This window comes from Rhopalosiphum maidis, chromosome 1, assembly GCF_003676215.2.
Source record: "Rhopalosiphum maidis isolate BTI-1 chromosome 1, ASM367621v3, whole genome shotgun sequence".
In the NCBI taxonomy this organism is placed as follows: Eukaryota; Metazoa; Arthropoda; class Insecta; order Hemiptera; family Aphididae; genus Rhopalosiphum; species Rhopalosiphum maidis.
The window spans coordinates 54,366,617-54,393,207 of record NC_040877.1 but is presented as its reverse complement, the minus strand read 5'-3'; the positions used below and the strand labels follow the sequence as shown (position 1 = coordinate 54,393,207).

The following is a 26,591-nucleotide window of genomic DNA, read 5'->3' as shown; positions in this document are numbered from 1 at the left end:
AATCCTGTATTTACGTGTGTCATCACGTTGTTGATCTGTCCTCCCTGCAGCTACTCAACCCTACTGTTGTTATTCTCTTGAGGTTTGTCAACTAAGGTCTTCGCGCTCCGATTCGGATCGTTCCATTTCAAAACGATTGAGCATCCCTTAAAATGGGTTATTGTACAATAAGTTATTTTACTATATACAATAGTATCGATACAGAATAGAAATGCTGGGGATTGAAGGGCGCAATCAAACGTGTTTAAGTGCATATTACCGTTTCCGTTTTGAAATTAGAAAAAAACGTTTTCATGACATATAATAATAATAATAATAATCGTTGTTTTTTGTCATTCCATACTGTCATTAAATACCTATTTAAATATTAGTTACAAACCGTGGACCGTATATAGAAGTTTTTTTGTTTTTGTGTTTTAAACAAAAACGAAGCGGACGCGCGCGCTGCAGAAATTAGCAGACTTTGGTTTTCTTTTCACAAATATCGCGCATTTCCATTGTTTTCCCCTGGTTCCTGTTGTACCGTGTACACAATTATTCGACGTGTAAAGTTTACGGAACAATGCACCGTATAATAATAGGAGAAAATAATTACATTTTTATGATTCGGTTTACTTTGTTTTCTTAACCATCCACCGGCCACCGCCGCATCCTTGGTCGTCGACAACAACGACGCATCGTACTTTATTGTAACGAGGCATGTTTTGTGTAAGAAAATTATATATATATATTTCTACGATGATAACATGTACATATTATATTACGAATTAATTAGACATTGCTATTTCATTACACTTTCTAAAGCTATAAATACTGACTTGATTTTTTCCACTGTTAAACGAGCGCGCGTGATGATAGTGGATACCGCAGATAATATTATTATTTTACAGTAAATGTGGTCTATCTGTACTTGTTTATTTATTTTTTCACGTGGTCGGCTTTCATTGCACTTGTTGGAAATTTATTTTTTTTAATTGTTATTATTATCAGATTAATATTGGATTGTAGAAAATTATATTAATTCGGTAACGGTTATTTAAGTTATTTTGAAGGAATCGAAAAACGTGCATTATTCCACTGTTCGTCCCAGGTATAAAATAATAATATAAGTATTAAGTTATAACAATATATAAATATACATTGTTCAATTTCAATTTTGTGTGTACTTAAGTGACACACACCAATTGTTCCCTACGAAAATTGATTGTATTAAATTTAATCTCGTAGCTGAAATTCTGAGTAAAACGTCCTAAATAGTTTATACGCGTAGTTATAGATAATATACGTCAATACGATTCAATGTTGATTTGCGTGTTATAACGTCAAGTTCAGTAATCGTTCGACATATTTTCTTGAAAGATAATCATTTGTTTTACGTTGAGATAGAACTGGGTCGGATTAAAAAAACTTTTAGATAAATATAAATGTCTTTTTATGGCTATGGTTAACCTATGTAAGTCTATACAATATTTGAGATTATAATGATCAGACCAATAATTTAAACTTGCACTCTTTTATTCCTTAATCATTGAACTTCGTGTTTTTGACATGAACAATTTTTTTTTAAAAGTTTTTCCTTTTGATATAAACCGCATATATATAAAATATATATATCTGTGATATAAACACGTTATTGGAATAATAATGAATATATGCTATACATTGTATATAATATATATATATTACATGCAATAATGGTTAGCCCATCCCATCATATTACAATTTACACGTCATCTTTAGTGTTGCAAAATCTTTCTTGTATTATATTTTCAATAATAGTAATAATATGTAGGAAAATATACATAATATTATGTAAACCACAGAAATATACGTAATCTGAGTCTTGCAGTTATTCCACGACGAATGTTGAAACAATCAACATAATATTATATTTATATAGAAATAAGTATTATTCAAGAATGAATATTTGTAGTAGTAGTTCCACCCTTAAATATTCGCGTATACACGTTAATAAAGTTATACAAATATACTTGAGTAATAACTAATAAGTAATAATTAATATAGGCTATAGGCTATAAGATATTATTAATATATATTTTAATTTATAATGTACAAAACACAAACAATGAAAGAAAAAATACCGCGTTTTGGATTATATAATATATATATGTCGGTTCGCTCAAGTCCTCTATGGAATAAATAGCGCGTTATTTCAAAAAAATTAATTTTATTATTGTGTCAATATATTTAAAATTATCACCAGTCTCAATATATTAGCATAGGTGGGACGGTTTGTACAAAAATATAAAAATAGCTCTGTACGATATATATTTATACATTATTTATATATTTATTTATTTATTCTTTTTTAATTTTTTCATATATTATAGAGTAATCACTGTTTGCCGCCCGAGGATTTCCGGTGTGTAAGGATTCTCGCACGGAAGGTATTAATAACGAGACTAGTTTTTCGGAACGATCGTTTTGTTAAAAAAACGCACTACAAACAAAAAGATTAAATTGAAAAAAAAAATAAACAAAACAACGACGGCAATAATAATAATAATAATAAAAAAAAAAAACGTAAAAAGCCCGTCATCCAAAACCGATTTGCAATTTCCTCTCTGAACACACGCTTTTGTGTTTCGATGCGCTTCTGTTCATCGTCGTAGTATTTCATTCGCACGGAAGGTGTTCGTCCTGTCCGTCGTAGGCACATAACTAGTAAGTAATAGTAGTAGTTGATGTAGAAGCCGGGTCGCCGACGACGACGACGACGACGATATAATTCTTGTTCGGGTTCAGTAAATATAATTTCCGGTTTGAGATTTTTTTAACACTACTACGGGCGTTTATGGCCACCGTATTCCGCTTCGTACCTTATACCTAGTTGTGTGTGTGTACAATTTATTTTTTCTCTCTTGTGCACACCATGAGAACCACTGCGACTCGACGGTGCCGGTCATTGTCATTGCCGCCACTACGCGCCGGACCAGCTACACTGCATACTACGAGAACGGAGCACCAAAGCAACGACAGCGAAGGCATCCAGCTAGCAGCTATTCGGCGGCAGCGGATGTGTCAACCGCGCGCGCGTCTTTTGGTTGCCGTCCGGGCGCACATTCCGACTGAAACGCAACAAAAATTCGTCTTGGCCCGTATTTTTATGCTATCGTTGCCGCCGGACGACAAGCGATTTCCGTTTCACCGATATTTTCGTGCATGTGAACGTTGCTGTACATTTCTATACGATAACCGAATCACGGTCTGTTCATGTTCGCGTGACGCGCCCCATCTTGTAATAGGTCGAAAAAGAATACCGAATGTGTGTGTGTGTGTGTGTTTATGCGTTTATGCGATTATGCGTGTGTGCATGTTATAATTTGTGTACTACACATTAAAAAAAGACCATCGTCATAGTTGGCGAGCGGGTGGTTTAGCAGCTGCCGAGGCGAATTTTTGGATTCAATACTGTTATATTAATATTATGGGTGCATGTGTTTGTGTATACATACATTTTTTTTAACCAACTGTGATCAATGGTCATTGTTTGTGTTATGTTATTTTACAGCCCGATCGGTTTTCGATAAACTGTCTTCGTGAGAATTGACTGTTTCGGTTAAACATTTAATTCAATTTTTTTCGTATTTCGTTTTGAAAATACACGCTGAATAGCGAGCGGTTTTTTCTCGTGCACGATCAGTTGACGAAAGACCACGTGGTGTAATTATATCGATATCGCAAACCTTGTATTCGTTAATCACCGGGCGAGAGAAAATTCTAAATACGTAATTGTATAAATGCATTTCGTGCGTTGTAGTCGTTGTTCTCATACAAATCATAATGACTAATTGAGAAAAAATGCGCCTTGGGGTTGCATTTTGCGTGCGTGAATGTTTGTATAGTTAAGAATCCAGATGTACATTACATATTTTGTTATAGAGGTGTATTCAACCTTGTCTTTCGCCGTGTGTATATTATAATATTCTATCGGTATTTACGTGTGTGCCGTTGAAGCCACCGCCCTAGCTTAATGTGTTTCGTCACGTTTACGGGGTGGGCTAATGATTTTTCCCGGTTTTAGACTGTACCGGTGAAATCATTGCTTATTAACCCAATCCTGTGTATTATAATATGCTTATATAAGTAGTAAGTGCATATAATGTGTTATTATTATTTTTCTTTTTTTTTATGTTCTAGTAGTAGCATAAATGTATTAATTAAACGAATTCAAAGTCCGTATCTCCTATATCAACCTCGAATATTGTGTAGCAAGCTGTGTGTTGTTAAGGGATCTATATACATCATAGAAACAAAGATGTAGGAACGAGTAGAATTTCGTTTGGCTGCTGTTGTTGCGGTTGTACTCCTTAATACAACTATTTAAGAGTATACTATATATAATACGTCTCTGGTGCCCATCTTGCTTGCACATATATGTGAGTGTATGGGTGCGCGCCGCTGGCATTTGCAGCTGTTCAGGGATGATGCGGCTAAAACGTTATTATTATATATTTTTCTTCTTTTCTTTAGGGGTACCACCTACATCTACAGACGGTTCTCGTCGTCGTGACGTGGCTTTGCTGGAATGCGCGATATAATATGCACTCCGATATGCACCGTGCGCTAGGCCTCTCAACCCGTTATCTGTGTATTTCTCTTCAACACAATCCCAAAAACCTACCAGCATAATAATTGTTATTATATCAGCACACGGTGTATGACCTCGTAAATCAAAGAACAAATAAAGTGAAATACGGCAATAATAAATATAATATTTTAAATAACAATATGTAAAGTGTATCGCTTAATATCTATATATTATCTATCGCTATATTATCTATATAGGTGTCCTTAAAAACTGAATTTTGCTGTTATGAAGTGTATGTTTTAGTACATGTTAATTTGACTTCAAAAACTAGATATCTAAATTTAGTTGTTGCGTGCTTGCGTATTGTGCAACTAAAACTTATTCATTTCTATAATGAGTGACTTAATACTGTAAATATTCTTGAGCTTTTTTCTGGTTGAAAATTTTGAGCGTATGTTAATATTTTAAGCGCTTATATATTTACATAATATGTATATGTACAAATAGTTATTTATAAACACCAGTTGAAAAAGAAAATTATTTATTAAATATTCTAATAGTTATACATATTATTATCTATACGGCTATACATAAACGAGTATATTTAGTTTATTTAATTAAAACATTTAACATTTAAATTAATATTTAAGTAGATAATTTAATTGTAGGTATATACATTATTCTTAATTATTACCGAAATTCGAATACTTTTACTGGTTATCTACACTAGATACTGTTATGGAACAGTAATTTATTAAATATACATTAAATTATATATTTTATGACTTCTGGTATTACTTTAGTGATTTGACGCCATTTCCGATTTATGTTGACAGCGTTCATATTAGATCTTGGTAGTTTTTATTTAGGTCATTTGTTAAAATGAATAAGTTATGTTGTTTTAAAGAACACTTTTAATTAATTAATTTCATTAATTATGAATATACAATTTTAAAATTTTATAAATTATTTTTAATTCTTAAACTGAAATTGATTTATTGACGATATGACGATAAATATTCATATTGTACGTCTGCATCTATTATATTGTGGCATCGTTGTAAATAAGTGTGTCAATTCATAAACGTATAATTAATAATTATCCATAATTATAAAAACATTTAAATATATATATACCTATTCAATATTATTATATAATAAAATTTTCCTGTCTTATAAATGATAATTAATAGTTAAACAAGATAAGTCATTTAATTTCAGATATACGTACATATTATTATTTGTTAATGTTTATAAATACTTCATCAAAAGCACATTATATGCGTTAGTATGTATAATATTAATAAGTTATCGGCATGTTTGATGGATGTTGACATACCTGTAGTAATATTCTGAATGAAAATATAGATAAAGCAATAATGGTTTCATTATTAAAAAGTATTTGCAAAGCTAAGGCACTTACTACTTGTAATCTACAATTTTGTTTGTTGATATAATATGTGTATGACACTGTGACGTGAATGTTAACGTTTCATATAGTTTTCATTCGTTAAATAGTAACCAAAAGTTTAGCAAATTTAAAAAAGCAATTAGATTCGTATGTTGTACAGACATAATATTATTATGATGTTCATAATATGTATAATATCTGATATTATTTTAAATTGTTATAAGTTATAAATAATTCCTGAATAATAATTTTTATGCATCCGCACTCGATGACTCATGTTTCATTCCGCTATTTCTTTGAGAGATCTTAATGACACATTTATGCTAGCGTTTAACGTCATTTTATTGTTTATAGATTTTTAATTTTCACAATGTTACACAGTTAATTTATGTATGTATAGAGTTAAAAACCAATATTTTGAGATAATATTATGTTTTATTTAAATTTTAGTTTCATCATTCAGTTTCCTATTAAGGTTGTATTTTACCTAAATTAATTATTATTGCTTTCTAAAGATAGATGAGTATTTATAATCAATTGAAATGATAATCTAATAGTATAATTGTACAATAATGACCAAAATTGTGGTCAGGTATTTTACAAAAAAAAAAAAAAGAATAGAGATTTCTATAAATAATTATGTTTTGTATCAGTAATATAATCAGTATAATAATATTATAACATGTAGTATTATACAGAATGTCTCAAAATGATCTAACATATTTAAATGTAATGCAAAATTGTAATATCTCCATGGTATACCGTGTATTTAAAGTACGTGTGTGTAACTACTTGTCTTAGTCATACTTCATCTATTTTTTATTTTTTAATGTAAAAACGAATATTTTATATTTTTTTAAATCTCTTTTATTAATCAATGTTATACTTTAAACTATAACTATAAAGTTTTATATATGTATTTAATTGGTTAAATTGTCAAAACTGTCTCGTGGGTTCTCTCATCTCTAAATATATCTATATTAATTACAAGAATTTAAACTAAGTATTAGGTATCTATACCAGTTATATTTCATGTAAATTGGTTGAATCAAGTTATAATCTTCTTTTTGGTATTTAATATCAATATTTAATGTGAAAAAAAGGAAAATACATTGATATATAATAATAATAGGTGCTAAACTTTTATTTTTCCAAGATTGTTATTACGTATAACTAAATTGATAGGTACTTATAAAAAAAATATTTAATCAATCAAGTAAAATATAAAACAATATTACAAAATAAATGCTGTTCACAAGCTAATATTTCATGGTTTGATAAAATTATTGTAGTATTTTGATAAGAAAACATATTAGTTCCGGTTACGCGTGTACTAAAATACTTCGATGTTTGAAATTAATGTTGTTTCTGTTTTTCGTTATATTCTGTTTACTATGCTCTAGGCGAGGTATCAGTGGAGAATATTGTAGTACTGACAATAAAAGAGCACGTGTCTGAATTTATCAAACGAAATGACCCACGCAGCCGGTTTAGTAATATTATTATTGGGCACAAAACACGGTGAGCCTGGCCTGGAGCAATAAACCAGTCTATCGTTGTAGTAACTGTATATTTTCTACTTCTTCTGCTGAATATACAATATTCTTACATACGTAGGTGGGTTTCTCGGCCAAAGCCCAATATTGCATGATCGGTGTCATACAGGGTTACACAAATATATTGACTCGGCCTTGACTTCTCGTGCGTTATACAGTTTGAAAATGAATGAGTACATGCACGCATGTTTTATTTAATTTTTTTTTTTAAATTACATATCGCGTCAAGGTAGGTCGCCAAATGTCTCTTGTATAGTCTTTTCCTTTGATACTATTTGTACGCCGCATATCCATCTATATACCCAAAATAAAATGACATAGTATCGTAATCGTATAAAATAATACAACCATTGAATATATTTCTTGAACATATATACACATCATAGACAGATTTCTTTAATCATTTTCTAGGTGACGCGTTTTTATGGCATATATTATAAGTGCATTTCAGTTTCAATATGTTTTCGTGACCTTCAAAAATCGTGGAAAAAACGTTCATACATAATTTTATTGAATTAAATGTATGTCTATGTAAAGTGGTCGCGTTTTGATTTGATCCACGAAACTTGTTTTAAACACTATTTGTGAAATTGATAATTATTTTATAGGACAAGATCTAGTTTGTAAACGCCCGGATTCGTAATTATAAAAAAATGTTGTGGGGACTCGACTGATAAACAATGATATCATGACTATATATCGTGCACTTCATAAAATTATATTTTATTTTTTTCTTAGTAAACTACATAAATATCCGTCAAACAATATAAATATCTCTCCTTAAATGTATATTGCTACGTGTATGTAATATTGTTGACGATATGACGCAAAAACTCGGCATTGGATAAGACGAGTAGGTATAGTTCTCCAGGGTGAATTAAATATTATAATAATCTATAATGACGCGCCTGTAGGTCATAGATCATGCATTATTCGTACGTACGTATATATTGTTACTAGGTAGGTGTTAAGGCGTAATATTGTTGAACAGTTGTCGTATGCGAACAATAGTGATACGTATAAAATGATGCGTGCGTGTGTATAGAAAGTGGTGGCAAGTGTGTTTGTGTATTACATGATTACACGTTTTTTTTAATACGTATATATACGGGGTAACACTCAGCATGTGGACACAGTAATTACTACCTTCGCCGACTGTACTCAGGCTGAGAAAATGTTTTATTTGTAACTCTTTTGTTTCGTTTTTCAAATACACCACTGGTTGTAGCAGTATGTGTATTTTTGATGTCCATGTGACCATGTCTATCCCTATCACACTATTATTAAACACACTAATAAATATCATCTTTACATGGGATTCATAGGGATTAAGGGAAATAAATTAAATCAACTAAAAAATATAAATAATATTGTACACCAGATCCGCTTTGAGTAACACGTTATATTTTACTGTGTACGTGAGTGCAAAGATGAAGATGCGTGTGGGATGATTGTCATGCGTATATGGGCCCGTGGAATGTCGCTAAATTTTGATCCCTATCGACTCTACACATCCGTGCACGTTGTACTATGTATATAAAAACAGTACGAGATATGCGCAAAAGTATAATAACTTTTAGCAGACCGAGTTAATGGGTATTTTTTTCCATAAATCCGCCCTCGCACAAATACATGAGTGGGAGACAACCTAGGGGTATTTGGCAATTTTATTTGCATTGTTCACATACAATTATTACTTAATTTTGTTTTATATGATGTTTCTTACATTAATTTTTGGAAAAGTTGCCTCCCTCTCTAATGGCTTGTATACATAATAATAGTCTTATGTTATTCTTGATCGTAAAAGAGTTGGTTTTTTTTTAAATGTATAAAATGTAAACAGTGTTTTGTGTTTATTCAATTATCCCGCTCGCCATCACGGCACCACATCATATGCTTTTATCGATTTTCCCATCAATACTAACGATACTTATTATAATACCGTAACACGCATTCTGGACGGTGAAAAAAAAATGCGTGCAGTAAAATTATATAGGATGAAATGTTGGGTGTTTTTTTTTTTTTAGTTCGATTTGGAGCGGTCATCGGTGTTGTCGACGACAAAAAAGCCGACTGCCGGTCCCTTGCGAGGCTTCCACAAATACGTGGTGGTGTTTTTTTCTTGTGACATGTCTCCCACACTCGTATAGAAAATTCAAATTGCTTTTATTATTATTATTATTATTATTATTATTATTGCTGCATTCGATTACCGCAACTTCCCTTCTCACCGAAGTCGCGTCGTGTAGGCTGCGGTGGCGACGGTGGTTTGCGGGTGCGTAAAACAAACGCGTCGTGTAATTCGAACAAATATTATTAGGATTTAGGTCTCAAAACAATGGGGGAAAACAGCCGTTCGTCGATGTCGTTGCTTGCCGTTCGTGTCGTGTAAACATTACACCGCAAAAACCCGGATAGTTGGGTATATGTGACTAGGAAAAAGGGAGACAGTGCTGGAATAGAAGACATTGTAAAATAGACAGAAGAAAAGAATACAAACAACGTAGATACTGTTCTATACATTTATAATATTATACCTATATTATTATATTGCTGACTAAAAAACGGGAAAAGATCCACCACCACCTTGAGAAAAGCGTTCTCTATATTTAGTGTAGACGAGCGCTCGTATTTTAACGGGTCTCTTTAGTGTATGCGCGTGTGCACGTGCACGCGTTGTATGCTCTTAGTGTCTTGCGGGTGTCCGAAAACCATCCGTAGTATCGTACCGGGTTCGATGACGACGAGTACAACAACACGTCGTTCTCCTCCTCTCACTCCTCTTCTTAATTCTCCTCTTACTCCTCCACCACCTATTCACGACTCGCGTACGCATTCCCCCGGCCCGCCATCGTCCTCAGACCACGGCTTCGCGTACGGGCGGCCGACGGCCTTGGAATATAAAATGTATAATAGTGATAATAATAATAATATTTAATAATATAAACGACGAACGTGATTTTGAACGACGCAATGCTGTCGGTCCGCCCGAAGGAGCGGCGCGGTGATAATATCGTATATTATTATATGTGCTCATGAATAAGTGTGCGTTTATAAACACTGCAGTACATACATATACACACTCAAATCGTCCGGTCAATAAAGAACCACGTTTCGGCAACGACAATTAAAACGCGTCGTGTGTTGTGCTGGTGACTGGTGGGGGAGGGGGGGTTGGCCTGCCAGTAGAAGTTTTTGTGACGTTCGTCTGACGGATGAGCAAACCAACTGTGCAAGTGGCGTAGGTGCTTAATACACGACGCACTTTTTGTCTTTTGACCAGAGGCGTAATATCAAAATTTGGTCCCGGCCTCCCAGGAGAGAAATTTTCAACAGCTCCCTCCTCTCAATCCAGCGCAAGTATTTAGGATATCTAACAAGATTATATCTATATTTGCTGAAATTATTTTATTTACATATTTTATTAGATATATAGAGAGACTATCTCCAAGACCATCGAGTATTATATTATGATATTATAGTAGTTTGAGTAAGAACATAAAATGTGCACGGATTTTTAGTGTGCCTATAACTTTTAATGCAATTTGTCAAATTGAAAATACGCATAAAGATATTTCTAGTTTTTAGTTGAATTTTTGAATTTTGAGTAATCATAAGTTATACCATTCCCCCACGCACAAATACTGTAACAGGTTAATAAAATAAAAAATTAATTTCATTGTGATTTAAATTTGAATTATTAAAAAAATAATGTCAATGATAACTTAATGTTAAAAGAAAAACATTGTGCATCCTGGTCTTAGCGTCCGGGTTAGTTGCTACTATACATTCTTCTGGCCCCTCTTGGTCACGTCACTGCTTTTGGCGTATCTTTTACTAGACTCAATGCATAAGCGTGCGTAGGTCTGTTTTTCAGAGTATGTAGAAGGCCACTGTCACCCCTATAATTATTTTTTTTGTGCAAAAAAGGTTTTTCAAGAGTCAATTTTCGCCCCTTAAAGTGCTTTAGGGTATGCAGCTGTATATCCTGCATACCCCCTGCGCATGCCTATGACTCAATGTATCTGCCGAGGAGATTTCTATCACACACGTTAACACGTCGGTCGATGCGTGATGGTTGACGAATATGCCAGATGTCAAAGACCAAAGTTACGCGCCGATAATAACTATGATATGATGGATATGATAACTTTGTGTCTATGTTGTTTCTCCGGAGCAGGCTTTTCTCTTACGGCCAAACTGAGTCGGTGGCGAGTGATGCTTTTATTATCTATATTAAATTTGATTAGTCTAGACTGCTGGTGACACACAAACACAGACGACGCAATGTTTTGACGGCACAATTTACATATAAAATATTATTGATTTTGAAATCCCATTTCTGGTGGTTAAATGCAAGACTGCGTCGTAAATAACCACTTAATGTATTATATTATATAGTTACAATAATTACGGCCAACAAGGTAACACGGTAACGTGTATGTGGTTTTTAAAATTTTACGACCCACATCGTTGGATTTTAGGAATAATCTCTTAAAAAATATGTATTTTCATACTGAAGCTGTTTTCTGCAAAAGATAATTTATTATTATTGCCGCTATATAATGGCTATAATTATATAAAACCTATACTGCGCCAGCGACTAAGATTTGTTGAACTAGATAGAGTTTTCATAACCATTAATATTATTAATAATACATTTTTTTTCTCGAAAAAAAATAATCGTATATTATATTATTTAATATACTCGAAGACAAACAGAAACGTCGTCAAGGCGGTCCGTCCGTACGTGCGTTGTTGCGTGTATTTATACTATAATATTATATTATTATGCGACGAGTCGGGTGTTTATCGCTACCAATCGAACCGTATATTGTTTGTATCGCCAAGTCGGTTTTACGATAAGTTTATAGTGTTAAGCGCTCTAAGTTGTATGTAGTATATTAAAATAGTAATAACGCGGTATTAAATGTGAGCGTATAATGGTCATGGTATTAATGTATGGTATATATATTATAGTAGTAGTAATAGTAGTATAGTAGTAGTTGTGTAGTGTGTACCACACATAGGTCGTTCACCTGCGCGTCGTCGTCTCGTACCTATATTATTATAATAGTGCCTGTTGTGGCTTAGTATTTTAGTATTATATATTTATTATTATATAAGATTATAATTGTTGTAGTCCGAATACTGCAGAACGGACACGGGGCAACGCGTTTAAACAGTGCTCACCGAAAACGAGGTCCTCCTCCCACGCGAATACGTTGTTACGGGTGGCGGAGATAATATATTTAATAATAATAATAATTGCGATTATCATTATTTACTGTTTCTGTCATCCCTCTCCTCTCGCCGGTTAGATGTTACGACTACGTCAGTCAAGTGTTGCTACATATACCTGTAAAAAAAAATAAAATAAAATAAAACAATGATTTAATTATTTATTATCAAATACGATCTAAAAAAAATCAAGCCAACGGTGTGCAGCACTGTGTGTCTATGCGTGCGCGTGCGCCCGACTTGACTAGACCGCGTAACGACCGCAACCATGGTTATCTATACCTACTTATTTGAGGAGATAACCGTGGTAACGGTGCGCGTTCGGGGTGTCGGGTACGTCGTTTACCGGCTTTTCCGTTCCACGAGAAACCGATGCCCATTGACATTTTTATATGTATATAATATATTTAATGTGTATCGTCAGCCTGGAAGGCGGCAGGTAAATAATAATAATATTACATGTATGTATTCACTATTCTAATATAATGGTATTTTCCCATAGGGGTACCCAACCCTCCGCCTTAAACGGATCGGTACTTAGGGGTGGAGGTAAGAGAATCTTTTGTTTTTACTTTATATATTTTTTTTGTAGTTTTCGTGTGACTCGATTCTCCTTCGGTTAAGGCTAATTCTCCTAATCGTAGTTACCTTACCCCCAGTATAACGTCACGGCATTGTCGTACCATAAGGTGCTGCTCTGCCTATGCGCGAGGACTCGTCACGCGGTCGTCGTACGAGTAAAAATATAATTTAGATGCCTACCTCTCCTTAAATGCAACGCGTTATCTACGTTATCGACATTTTATTTATGTGTTAGTGTTCTTTGTTGTGTTTCGGCGAAAATAATGCGTAAAAGAAATTTTTCGGAAAAGCAAAAGTAAAATTTTAATTTACATAATAATAATATACATGTTTTTTTATTCTTTTGTCAGTTTCAAACGTTGTAACGTAATATCACATGCATTGGCAACAACGATGTCTTAAATGTTCAACCTTTTTTAATGATAAATATTAGTAGAAATACTAAACACAAATAGTATTTGAAAATAATTTATAAAAATATATTAATTTATTATTAATTATATATTATTGATTTTATAAAATGTTGTTACAAATAAATAATAAGAATAATAAACTATACTCACAAAATGTTGCTTTAGTATAATTCAGAAAATCTTTAAATATTAAGTCATTTGATTTTGACGGATTCGTAGGTTGATATAAAATTATAAATATTTCACAATAAAATTTAACAGTGTTTATTTTTTGTTGTAAAAAATATTTTTTTTTGACAAAATTGTCAAAATGTGGATCTTTAATTTTTTTTATCCTTTTTCAAGTTTAAATTATATTTTATTACAATTATATTTAGCATGTCACGGCCTAGTTCTATTTTTCTCAGAATTATATGAGCATAAGGATTTGCCTAATTGCGTGATTTTCGTAGTTAGCGGATTATAGATAACCAAAAAATAGAAGTTGTTGATCACATTAATTATTATAGTAGATCGTTTGAAACATCAATATCAGTATTTTATTTTATTATTATGTATTATTTATATTTTCCCAGGCGACAGTTATTCAATTATTATTATTATGATAGTGCAACTATCATCATACTACTATATACGTAACAACGCACCGCGCACGTGTCCGATAACGAATCACACGACGTTCGGTTTTCCTGGTGCATAATATTATTATTATACCACAATGTTGTGTTCTTGCAGCCGGTGGTCCGTATTGTGCACACGCACGAATGCTGCAGCGTCGTCGTGTTTCGCACTTAACTATTACAGTCCGTTTAAGTAATAAAATATGGGCATTTTTCCGCGAAACTGTGTATAGCGTATGTAGTGTACGCAATTTCGATTTCATAATGTATTTTTATAAAAATATAACCCCGTCTTATCGATTTGTATCTATTAATTAATTTTTTAACCATCGTCTCCCAATGTGTTCTTCTGCTACGTGTAAAAAAATACCATTGATGCATCTATAATGTATATTATAATAACGAAACCTCACCCTGTATTGCTGTAGTCGTGTATATTGTATTGTGTGTTACAGTGTAATGGCTGCTTATTAATTTCTACTTTTCATTTAAAATACAATTTTCTCCTAGTTATACATTCATAATTAGTATTAATTATTTAAATCGAGGTACACGATAATGCTTTTTTATATTTTTAACAGTAATTTGTTTTATACAAATAATGTTTACCAATCATTACTACTTGTTGATTATACAATTAACAATAAACTACAAAAAAAAAAAATAATAATAATAATAATAAAATAAAATGCGTTTCATTATTATTTTTTCTTAGTACATAAAACTGCTGACGGGTGTTCTTAATAAACAATCACAGCCCACAGGTCTTATTTTAATTAAACGTTACGTTCACGGGTTAGTCATTTACATTTATTTGTATTTCCTTAGTATTACGTTCGTACTTCATATTATTTTTATTTCAAGTGAAAGAAACAACGAGTACGAAACGCGTTTATTTCATTCACAACTTATACTTTATATTATTTATTTAGCTGCAGTGTAACGGACTAAATAGTTATCACAAGGACGACATGTCTTTTAAGTTTTGCACTGTATAATTTGTCAAATTCAACTGCTGCACCTATTTTTGTCATATGATTATACCTGGTGTCGTTTTAAGATTACGTAGGCATATTCAATTTTTTCCATTTGCTGCTTTTACTATTTTAATATTATATTAACGATACTAAACAACTCAGTTCACAGGTTCAACATATTTTACTATTTTTGATGGGTTAACATATTATTTATTCTATTGAAAAGTTTTATTGATAGGAATATAAAAACAATTATTGAATATTTTACAAATACAATTCAAATGCTAGATTATATTTTATTAATGAATGACAAATGTTAAATATTTGTGTTTCACATACATTCCAGAATTATTTGTTTTAGGCATTTAGGTAGATATAACACTGTACAAAATACATTTTAAATTAAAATGAAATAGTATACAATAGGTGTCATTACTTATTAAGAAAGACATAATTAGGTTTAATTTGACCACTCATAAAGTCATAATGTATTCGTATTTTCGATAACGATCAACAAGCAAACACGGTCTCGGGTGGAATATGTTATTATAGTGCTGTCAAAATAGAAGAAACACTAGGCCCACCTCTATTTCGTTTTTCTAATTTTATTTCATAATTTAAATGTTGTATTTTGTATAATATTACGTAGAATTATCATAATAATATCGTTAGGACTACTTATGAATTCGTTTAATTTAAGATGCTTCACTAACATCATGCAGACTGTTAAGAGATGTGTGTTATTTTTTTTTATTAATTTTAATTATTAATGTGTTATTTTAATATTATTACATTCTTGTTCCAACGTCTTCAACTCTTTTGTTTTCGCAAATTGTTTTCTTTTGTTGTGAAGTTGCAAAGAGCTAATAAAACTAACGAGAGACCTAGCTTGAAAGAATCGTCGTTGTCGTTTGTTATTTGTACATAATATAAATGCGTGTCGTCTGTATCTACACGACGAAACGTCGTGCCCGCCAAGAGAAGTAGGTCAAAAATGTCCGGTCGATTGAGCTCTAGTGTTGCTGCTCTACTGCATTCAGTGCATCACGTAATCTGTATTTGATGGAAATTAATTTTCAGTTTCTATAATACTAATACGTGTATATAGTGCACGGAGGATACCTTTATATATATAATTTAGCCTATTGACCGAAAGCAGCCCGTGATTATTTCACTGTGGCAGCGGTTATGTGATGTATACCGTATATGTCGTCTATTCTCACAACTACAGTGGTGGCCGAATTTTCCCTAGTCATATTATTTGTTTCTTATCTTATGTCCATGAAAATCGACAATGATGTGAAAAAGTAAATGTCGACAACGAATATTGCATATAGCTTAATATATTATTATAATGCCGCATAGTGGTGTATAGTTATTTAAGTTGCATCGAAGGCTGAGATTTATGGGTTAGGCCGTCGCAGTTGAGGCCGGTGGGTGGGTTGTTGCAACCCGGAAAATCGTTGCCCGCATTTCTTGGCTCGAGTTCAGCCGCCGCCGTCGACGTACGCGTATTTTTTTTATATTTATTATGTTTTGTGTATACCTACTACTCGACTGAGGGTCGGCCAAAATTGGCAACACATAAACACTAAACTATCGGACAGGTGCACTCGTTTTGCAGCTAAAAAATCTCATCGTAATACCGTATAAAATATTATGCCCGCGAGAATATGCTTGCGCATTTAAACAATAATATTATTATATTCCGTAGGAGATTAAAAAATAAAAATAACGTAGGTATCTACTACAGTTTTTTTTCAATCCATTGGGCGTCGCGTTATAATAATACAGTGTCACAGTGGAAATTTAAAATGCAGTTATTTTAAAAGTTTCATATACGCTTTATCAAACCAAGAAATTATTGATTTTTTTTACTGATGTAATAATATTATTTAAACAATTATTATTATTATAATTTATCTGGACGTCAAACTATTGATTATATTATATGTAGTTACTAGTTATGTAGTTATATATTGTTAATCAATAATTAATATTATAATTTATAATGTTTATTTAAATTTAAATAATACACATATAGGTGTTTGATGGTTGTATAATAATATGTATGGTACATTGGTACCTAGGTGCTATTGTTACTATAATGCTAGTGATATTAATATTTTTTAATTAATTAATTTATATTTATTGTAAAAGTAGTGTTACAAATTATAAATAAATTAATAATTATAAATTTTAATGAGCGTAATGTTTTTTGTATATTAAATAAATAAAAGATTATAATATGTATGCGTAAGAAATTAAAAATTAAGAAATGTGAATACAACATTTTTTATATTATGATAAAATAAAACTCGATAGAAAATAATTTACAGGTTTTCAATACTCAATGTTTATTAATATAATTTATAATAATTATTTAGTAATTATCATTATATCATTATGTACTGTATTTAGTATTAACTGTCATTTAGTCGCATGCTACTGAATACCACCAATGCGAAAAAATAATAATATTCAATCATTGTTTTTTAAGACCTTCAAGCATTTCTCAAAATGTAATAGGATTATAGTATATTGTTTTTAAGTTTAAATAATGAATGGTGGGAATATTTGAGTTATAATAAAATTAATAAGTATGATACATTGTTTGAATTACTTTTAGGCTAGGTTAGCAATGGCTTAATAATAATGTGCTCTTTAGAATATTAAGAGAAAAAAAACATAATAATAATAATCATAATTTCTAATAAATGTAATTAGGTAATATAAACATGGTGTTTTACAACGGATTTATCTCTCGGTCTATGCAGTTAGTAGGTAATTTGTGTCTTTTCTTTTATTCGTTGATTTTATGCAATAGTTTGTATATGTTATGATTAAAAAAAAAAAACATTATACTTTAATCATGTTATACCATTATTAGTCATTATCATTATTCCATATTTATTAAGATGTTTGTACTATTTTTTTTTACATAGCTAATATAGCTAGGGGCTTCCGCATATTATGTGGTGAAAATCATTTAATTTAAATACCGCCAGAGGCTACGGTTATATTTACGGTAACCTTATCAATGTGTTGTTCTATATTGAGCGATTTTTTTTTTATCTAACAACACTCATTAATATAATAACTTTTTTAAAAATATTTTTTGATAAAATTTTTAAAAAAAATATTAAATTACTAGTTTAAATTTAGATTTTATACATAGAAATACTCCCAAAAATATTCTACTTCATAATATTAAATTAAAAATGTAGGTTATCATTCATAAACGTTAAAACTTATAAGAATTTAACTGGGTATTACATTATTTTGAGTTAATATTTGGACAAATCGATATGTCATAACCTCAACAAAGAAATATTCGCTGTAATTTTCTAATAAGTAATTTTAACTAAGATTACTCAAAAACATAAAAAAAATATTTGGCGTGAGTGCGTTTTGTCTATGTTGTATGAACTAGGTATAGAGAGAAAACAGTGTGCTGACATCCTTTTGATACGTTTTTTCGTAACATTGTATGTGGTGACTGGTGATGGTTAAAAATATGTAAGTAGTAAGTGTAACCTTCGGACTCTATGAACAATTGAAACTTGTATACGTATATTGTTTAGGAATTATGGTATATGATTCAGTTTATTTGTATATAATATATATAATATATACTATATTATGTACAAAAAATTAATGTTTTATATAGATTATTACAAAATTGTCCACAACCGCATTAGGTGGTGTGGTAGCGACGTTATAATAATATTATTACTCTACGGTCTATGGACCTATGTTAATGTTTAATAAACATACATATTATATATATATTATACTATATGGGTTAGATTACCTGTGCATTGCTAGTTGTTTTATTATTGTTATTAAAGTTTCCCAATATTTATATACGACCGCTTGGCGCGTGTATAATATATTATTTTTAATATAATTTATTATACATTACACAAACGTGTTGCGGTCAACAATGTCCACTATTATAGACAGTAGGGCGTAGCTATGACTATTGACTAGTTGTATAATAGACAGTATAGGCAGTATAGTCTTCTTGTCTTGAGCCAGCCGTGTACGAATCCACTGCACTATCCTGCATGATAATCCTTACAGTTACGCCTTATTGCTGTAGTAGCGCTTATTCAATATAATTTTTTCATAATGACAATTAAAAAGGCAGAGTTCATTTTCATCAAATATCACTGTACTATTTTTTTACCAAATAAAGATGAGTATGATTTTTTCTATAATCAATTGTCTAACAAAATCTGGTCGGCTGACTAAATGTATTGGTTGGAGGGGAGGGGGTCAATAAAAAAAAAAATAAAAAAAATATCGACCATGGCGTGATAACATAGACTGTAAACATATTATACCAGTCTATCGTAATACTTGATTTAACTTATTAAATATTTAATGAAATTGTTCGTAACTTCATAAGCTTAATTGTATATGGTGTTAATTATAACTTATAATTTGACTGACCAATAGTTGTAAACGTATAAATTATAACTTATGTGTGATAAATAAAAAAGTACTTGATACAATATAATGCTCAAATCTCAGGCTTGATTGATATTATTATTATACGTACTTGAAGGAAAATTGAATTTTTCTTTTATTTATTTTTTTAAGGAAAATGGAACAAATAATAATAACATTACGAGTATTGTAAATCGTTATGACTTAAGTCTTAATAGGCGAGTTAAGTAGCTAATACTGGTTCGATTCATTATAAATTTATTTCTATTAAGTCGGTGAATATAAATATTGCAGCACGTGACTACTATGCATATGTGTATGTGTTGTGTACGCGCAACTAGAAATAGAGAACAAAAAGGTACATAATATAATAATTATATTTATAGCCGGGCTATAATTAGCGGACTTGTATTGTCATATTTATTACCGCTACTTACTAGATACACGCACACATACGATAGTATACAGCGTGTCCTTGGCATCAACAACCACTTTCCGCAGTTAAAATTTTACACGCACAAGTATACTTCTATTGAAATAAATACATAGTGCATTATTTGTTAAGCCTGTTCAATACCTATATTTAAATTGTTTGGTCGTTTGTGTTTGTTTAATAATATTATAAACCGTTCGATTTTTTGTCCATTTTCAGCGAGCATTAAAATATGATTACAATAATATTGCTACGCAGTAAGTTGTACTATTTCTCTCGGTCACGATCTCGAAACACTAAACATCTAAATTGACTCGATGACGTTCAATAAAAGGTTTATATTTTTTATTCTTCTTTCAATGTATATCGTGCATTTTTTTAAATATTATAATTTTTAATATAAGTGTTATACAATATAAACACAAATCGTCATGATGTTCGTGACATTGTTGATTCCGCGCCCGTTTGCTTGAACTTTATTCATAACCTCTCGAAATCCATATTTGGATATCAAAGTATAATGTTATTATGTGGATCGTATACGATTACGATGATTCAAATTAAAATATTTTTTCCATACACTGTCGCATCAATGCATCATTACATACCTATACGTTATACAATGCTCTATATTAAAGAATAAAGATACACGCTTATACTTTTACAAACGAAATAATACAATATTTTATATCGATTAGTAGTTGAATACGAAACCGGGTTAACTCGTAAGATATACACTGCTGCTTGCACGTCATGTACTTGTACGATAAAATAGTTACGTAAGTCTGGAATGGATGATACATATTATGTATAATGTATATTCTATTCTATATTATTTCTATTCCGTACCGTTGTTGCTGTGTTGTGTGTGGATGTGTGTTATCGACGCGATGAGAATGGGACGAACGAACGCGCCTTGCTCGCATAATAATGTGCCACGGCTATAGATTGTTGATCGTCGTTGATCGTTATGAATGCGTACAGATACCGTTTTCGTTTCGCTGTCATTTTGTTTATTTAACATGTGAACGGAAAACTAGATTAAATTACGTGTTATGCACAGTTACATTCAAAAACGGAACCCTACGACAGTTAACCATATTATTATTCTTCGACGGTTTTCATTTGGCTCTTCTATATTAATTGTTCTTCAGTTCTTGTACACATTTTTAAACAATTTTTTCATAGACTACTTATAATTTACTCTTGTCGATGCGTATCATACTCGTTAATATTAATAAATTTTTCGTGACAATACTCTGGCCGTGTCAATGCCCGGCAGTCGTCTCGGTCCGCTCCAATTACAGAAGATCTCGTCATTCTCATTTTTTCGTATTCAATATTATATACGTATATACTGTATACATAATACATCATACATGTCGAATGCGACGTCTCTCAATTATGTCTCCGAGAAACCATGTTCCTAAACAAACGTAGTTGCAGATGTTGTTCAACAACACTTTAATTTATATAATGTATACATATATATATATTATAAGCGCTACGTTAAATTATTATTATCAAATTGTACAAAATATTATAATATAATATGCATTACAATTTAGTGATTGGACACTAAGAACTTAAGTAATGTCAGAAAATCAATATTTGTGTTCAGGTCATATCGTATTTTCTAATATGTTTGAAATACCACAGGCTCATAATTGTCGGCAATAGTAAATGGCCAAAACTTTTAATCTGCATCTCTGAAAATATTTTTTTAAAAAACCCTTGCAAACTATTCTAAACATAATATATTTATGTATACACTTATACACAGTGTGCGATTGCCTCAAGAAGAATCTCAGTGGAACCATATAGCACATTGGTGTTTTTGATAACAATTTATAACAATTTTAATGCACGCAAGTGCACGCAATACCCTCATATGTTGTGTCCTTCTTACAGACGTATAAAATACTAAATTTGAGTTATTTGTATGTTATTGGCTTTAATATTAGTGTGAATTAACCTATAATCAAAATTAAAGGTACGAACACTACAAACCTTATCAGAGTTTTATTGGTGGCTTTTTACGATATTTTATTAATTTTTTTTGTAGATAATTATTAAAATTCCTGTATTTATAAAATATTTATAATAGTGAAGGAGACAATTTGGATTTGATACTTTTGCGATGCATACTGTGTATCTGTGTATTCATTATAGTATTATAGAAGATATAATAAATGCCAGAGCTGTAGTCAGGCTCAAGCCCCCCTCCCCTCAAAATGTTAGACAATAATTTTATTAATTTAATTACAGTTTGTGGTGATTAAGCAACGCCGCTTTTATTACTTTATTACACTTACTTGATCTTGATTTGATAATATGTATAATTATATAAATTATATTGTGAAAAATACAGTGCAAACTTAATTTTTTGTCATAATTGGCCATCAAAAATCTCTCGAAAGAAAATTCCTGGCTACGGCATTCATAAATACAGGAGTAAATATGATATACCTATAAATATATGTTACAGATTTGTGATTTTCTTTACTCGAGCAAAAGTCTCGGAAAAGGACAGAATATTCCTCAGAATGTAGCTGTTGCAGGATATACCCTAAATTATAGGTATACGTATCACCGCCCGCATAGAATTTTAATTTTTAATCGGTTTAATAATATTATAATATTATTATACGTCTCGTTATGATCGAAAATTTCCCTTATCCTCCACACACCACCACAACCACGTCTCAATTGGTCGTAGACCAATGCCTGCTTCATCCCCTCGCGGCATTCCGGTCAATTAAATTGGTTTGCCATCCGACAATCATGCAGCCCGCAGGTCAAAATGCGCAGCCGCCCCTGCCGCAATGGTATTCGTCATATATATACTGTATAATATACCTAAATGTTAAGTATATAAATATAATGCTATTAAATAGAGGACTGCGCGACAGATGGTATATTGGTCCACAGGATACGCTGCAGCGATGCACACGAGGAGGAGACCTCTTCTTTCGTCGCCTCTTTCGATCGCTTGCACTGCTCTGCTACTGCCGGTCCTTTGTGTTATTTTATATGCCTACGTTGTATATTTGGTAGGTATTTTATAGTCTGTTGTACGCGTTTTTGTCTCGGAATTCCGAATTTTATTACCCCGCAGGATGTCTCGCCGTTCGACGGGTGTGCGTTTTGTATGTGCGCACAAAGTATTGTCGACCCTTGAAAATATCTCGACCGTAACGACGACGATGTGACATTCCATCGCGTGCACCTAAGTTAAGGGGAGGGGGGCGTTGTAATAATTGCATGTGAGTGATATCAGTAATTTTTGGCAATAATTATTTATTTAAATTAATTTAGTAATTTACCTACTTGATGTTTTTTACAATTTGACAAAGTTAGGTTGTGAATTTAATAGGTACATTAAAATACCTCATAAATGCATTACACTCAAAAATTAAGTTTATAATGCGTTATATAGGGTATGTATACTAAATAATCATAATTTAAAAAATATAAAAATTTATTAAGTGTAAAATATTTTTAATTGAAGATATTATTAATGAAATACACTGTGCACATAAAGAATATATAAAATATTTATGACGAAAATTAAAAAAAAAATTCATAAATTATGTAATAAGTTTTAATTGACAACAAATATAAATGAAAACAAAAATTGAAAAAAAAAACTTAAATAAGTTTCAAAATTGATTTTTTTAATACTAATTCAAACTTTGTAGTAATAAAGGAAGCTATATTTACAGTCTGATAAATTTTTTTATATTTCTTCAAATGTATAGCTCTATAATGGATAATAAAAAAAATGTACATTTGCTCATAAGATATATCTGGTTAGTCTCTTAAAATAGATTTCTTATGGTAGATGAAGTCTGAACGTTTAATTTGTTGATTTTGAAATAATGAAAAGATTCTTTAGTTTTATTATGATTATCTCTGTGGACAATTTTGAATTGATTTATTATTGATGTTGATAGTAATCTTGCTCGACATTATACGTAACATATAATATATAGAGAACATTTCATCTGCAGTATTATTTAATAAAGGATGTACAATTTTCATCCTTGTGCATCTTGGCCAAACATAAGCCAAAATTCGTCTCTAAAAATATTGTTGTGCGTAATAATGATATATTTATGTATTACATTATTATTTATTTTAGTATTCACCGAGCTTTATATAAATGTAATAATACGAGTATAATAAAATTTTACGAATTTGACTGCATGGAAAACTATTGTACAGTGTGCAGTGTGCACGCGATCTTACTACAGGAAATTTATTTTTTCACGCTGATAATATTTTAATATTATGTTGTTATTGTATCTATTTGACGAAATTTTTACACAATTTCAATTCGTAAAGTTACGATATCTATCCTACGCATTCGATTTTCTGTAATAATATACTGAAAAATTCGTATTTTGATATGGAAAAATGATATGATTGAATAAAACCCAGAGGGCAGCAACGACGTGCCAAAATGTGAAATGTGATCGGTGCATACTGCGTAAGAGGTTAATTAAAATTTTTTTTGTCGCTAACGTATTTATGTTTTTTGAGACGGACGTCTTCCGTTACGACCTACGCGGCGCCGACAACAGTCGAGCCGAATATTCTTATAGGCTATGTCGTGTCATATTATATTATTCAAATAGAACATGAGAATATGAGATGACCATTAGTAGGATAATAATAATCATAACAATGTATATTATTGTGTATATTAAACATGTAGTATTGGTACTATTTGTGTGACACCGTCTGACACCTTGACACTAACAGTATTCAATTGAAACAATGTATACATTCAATTACAACAGTATTAAAATGTAAAACCCATTAAATTTTTTTAAAATAATTGTTAGTACTCATTAGAGTACTAACTAAACTCTTAAAATTAAAATATTGCATTCGTAAATATCTACTATAGTCTCAACTTATTATAGGTACTTAACTATTGGTAATATAAGAAAATAAGAAAATAAATTAAATTAAGGTACAGTGTATACTGTATATACTATATTATAATATGACGTGCTAAGTACATTATATATCCAAATAGCATATAGTGCATATACTGTATATATTATACACTATAAGTAATAAGTCTATAAAATATACTTATGTATTGTATAGTACAAAGGATTTAAAATAGTTGATTATAATTTACCATATATTATGTCCACTAGTCCACTGTATTAACAAATTTCTATATAATATAATATAATGTAATATATATATATATATTATAAAATATAGTCTATTGTAAATTTATAACTAATTAACTATTACGCATTTGTTAAATTTCTGTATTATGGCCTTTCCTACTTACTGTTTGTATTTGAAACTATTAACCTATATTGACCCGATTTATAATGTACTTTTTCTGTAGTTTTTAAGTTATTGTTTGCATTACGCGCTTGTTGCTGTTTAATAATAATTGCAGATAAATATATAATATTCGTTCCAAAAATAAATAAACCATACCTATAGGTAATAATCGTTTCCGTTTTTATAAATATATATATATATGTAAGTACTAGGTGTACCACAAATGAATGAAATATTTAAATTTAATTTCTAAGTTATACGTTCAGATCTTACTGATACACCCTGTATGATAAACACATAACTAAACGCGTGTTTGTGTGTGACATTTTTGAGTTTTAAATATCACTACTAATTTCCATAAGCACGAGGTTTGTTTTCGTATAATTTTTTACTTTCGGTATCTAAATTTCAATATTATACACGATGATCTAATAAATACATATATAGGTGCTTGCAAATAGTTATTTAAATTGAGACCCAACGAGCAGATATCTCTCATGTTAATATATACACCTATAGAAGTTTTATAAAAACCTTAACATATTTTTACATATTTTATTTGTAATTTTGAAAAAATATATGCGATGGATTTCTCAACATATGTTTACGTAACAGGTTGTGTCAACGTCGTTCTACTCTATAACAGCCAAGCGACACGTTTTCCGGCTACCTTTTTTTTATTTAAGTTTTTTCTTATTATTCTCAAATTCAAACTTCCGTCGAATTTTCAAAATGTATTATTCATAAATTGGCGGTATTCCCGATAACGCCATTGAAGTTGAACCTAACGTGCGGGAGAGAATTTATGATGAATTATTCATAATATAATACGAGTATATACATACATTATGTACACATTTCAATCGGAGATTCGCGTGGTGTACAATAATTAGCAGTCATACACGGCACTGCACCAGTGGCGATTCGTCGTCGGCCGTCCTTCTTATCTGCAACGCTGACAAAAAAAACAACAAAAAACGTGCGATACATTTCTAACCGTCTGCATGTATGTATGTATGTGTGTGTGTGTGTGAA

The 26,591-nt window shown here is 31.0% G+C and overlaps 1 protein-coding gene across 1 annotated transcript in view; it reads left to right on the top strand.

The window, feature by feature from the left end:
- LOC113547831 (signal-induced proliferation-associated 1-like protein 1) overlaps window positions 1-26,591 on the top strand; it is a 41,121-nt gene that overhangs the window by 2,391 nt on the left and 12,139 nt on the right. The gene's annotated exons all lie outside the window — the stretch shown is intronic.